This window comes from Apium graveolens, chromosome 7 (assembly GCF_009905375.1).
Source record: "Apium graveolens cultivar Ventura chromosome 7, ASM990537v1, whole genome shotgun sequence".
NCBI lineage: Eukaryota > Viridiplantae > Streptophyta > Magnoliopsida > Apiales > Apiaceae > Apium > Apium graveolens.
The window spans coordinates 146,798,761-146,801,249 of NC_133653.1; the positions used below are offsets into that span (position 1 = coordinate 146,798,761).

The 2,489-nt window shown below is 42.9% G+C and overlaps 1 non-coding gene across 1 annotated transcript; it reads left to right on the forward strand.

Annotated features, from left to right (window-relative positions):
* The first annotated feature begins 1,881 nt into the window (after positions 1–1,881).
* Positions 1,882–1,988, forward strand: LOC141676380 (small nucleolar RNA R71). Its single transcript, XR_012556973.1, has one exon. It is a non-coding gene; the product is annotated as a small nucleolar RNA R71 (small nucleolar RNA).
* Positions 1,989–2,489: the final 501 nt, after the last annotated feature.

Consider the following 2,489-nt stretch of genomic DNA (forward strand, 5'->3'; position numbering starts at 1 on the left):
CACCTAAAAAAGCATACCTCAAGTGTTCAGACAATGGTTTAAGCTCCAAGGTAGGTGTTTCCTCAATAGATGGTTTGAGCTTTCCTTCAGCATTTTTGAGGTCAGAAGTACCAAGAGATTCAAATGGCATGTCTAGCTTTCGCTTCCAGGGAGAAGCATTTAGATATTGTAGTTCCTTATTGCCATCCTCATTACCACTGTCGAAATCCCCCACTAAGGCCTTCTCTAATGCATCAGACATTAGCATATGATCAAGTTCTGAAGTAACCGCAGAATCAATCAAATCCACTTTTAAGCACTCCTCATCTTCTGTAGGGAATTTCATCGCTTTGAATATATTGAATGTCACATCCTGATCCTGTACCCGCATAGTAAGTTCACCTTTCTGCACATCTATCAAGATACGGCCTGTAACCAAGAAAGGTCTCCCCAAGATTATGGGAATCTTCTTATCTTCCTCGAAATCCAGAATGACAAAGTCTGCAGGAAAGAAGAGCTTATCCACCTTTACTAGAACATCCTCCACTATGCCTCGTGGGTATGTAATAGAACGATCAGCCAATTGTAGAGACATGTAGGTGGGCTTTGGATCAGGCAAATTCAACTTTTTAAAGATCGACAACGGCATCAGATTGATGCTTGCTCCCAAATCACAAAGGCACTTTTCAAAAGACAACTTGCCAATGGTGCAAGGAATGGTGAAGCTACCTGGATCTTTAAGCTTTGGAGGTAACTTCTGTTACAGCACAATACTGCATTCTTCTGTTAAAGCAACGGTCTCAAGATCATCCAATTTCACCTTCCTTGAAAGAATACTCTTCATAAACTTCACATAACTAGGCATTTGCTCCAGAGCCTCAGCGAAAGGTATGTTGATGTGAAGTTTCTTGAACACCTCTAGAAACTTACCAAACTGCTTATCCAGCTTTTGTTGTTGCAATCTCTTAGGGAAAGCTGGTGGAGGATAGAGCTGTTTCTCCCCTGTATTACCCTCAGGTAGAGTGTGTTTAACAGTAGTCTTCCTTGGTTCCGCCGCTTTCTCCTTTTGCTTAGCTTGTTCATCACCAATTTCAGCTTCTCCTTCTTTTGCTTTTCAGCATCAGCAACTTTTCCAGACCTTAAGGTAATAGCCTTGACTTGCTCTTTAGCTTCCTTCCTGTCTGGCACTTCAGTATCACTGGGAAGTGTGTCAGTTGATGATTAAGCACTGCATTGGCTATTTGACCGATTTGATTTTCCAAGGTCTTGATAGAGACCGCCTGACTTTTGCACAACAGCTTAAGTTCCTCAAAATCAGCACTAGAGGGTGGAGCTGCACCTCCTTGTTGAGGATATGATTTCCTTTGAGCATACTGCTGTGGTTGCTGGAATCCAGGTGGATTGAACTGTTTACTTACGCCTTGCTGATATGGTTGCTGAATAGCATTCTGATTATTACTCCAACTGAAATTTGGATAATTTCTGTTATTAGGATGATAAGTAGCTGGCACAGGCTGCTGCGGTCGCTGATAATTGTTCACATACTGAACATATTTGTTAACAAGAGAACACTGATCCGTAGCATGAGAACCTGCATAAAGCTCACAGACCATAGCTATCTGATTGACTCCATAGGTGGCTAGAGAATCGACCTTTATAGACAGCGCTTGGGGCTGCGCTGTAATAGCTGTAGCTGCATCAACTTCAAAAATACCTGCTACCTTCCCAAACATCATCCTTTGAGTTGGGTTTTGATGCTCATTTGCAGCCATAGTCTCAATAAGATTATAAGCCTCAGTATAGTTTTTGGCCCATAAGGCGCCTCCAGCTGCTGCATCGAGCATGGGCCGAGATTGGCCCCCCAAACCATTATAGAAACCAGTGATCACCATCCAATCAGGCATTCCATGATGTGGACACTTTCTCAACATCTCCTTGTAGCGCTCCCAAGCTTCGCACATAGATTCTGTAGGTTGCTGCGCAAACTGAGTAAGAGCACTCCTCATAGTAGCAGTTTTTGCCATTGGATAAAACTTCACCAGAAACTTTTGCGCAAGATCTTGCCAAGTAGTGATAGACCCAGCTGGTTCAGAATGTAACCAATCCTTAGCTTTATCCCTCAGTGAGAATGGGAAAAGCCTCAGCTTGATAGCCTCATCAGTCACACCATTATATTTGAAAGTACTGCAGATCTCGACAAAATTCCTTATGTGCATGTTGGGGTCTTCAGTCGCAGCACCTCCAAAAGAAACAGAATTCTGCACCATCTAGTGCTCGGCTTGATTTTAAAGGTATTAGCCTGAATAGCCAGATGAAGAATGCTAGACTGAATGTCCATTTTTAAGATACGATCACCCATGATTACTGGCTCTTTCTGCTCACTTCCTGAATCCGAATCTTCAAAATCTATCTTCTCCGGAATATCAAGAACTTCGTCTGTCTCCTCAGCCGTATCTAAAGTCCTCTTGCGAGTACGAGAACGTGTTTGCATAAACGCTCGCTAAAGTACC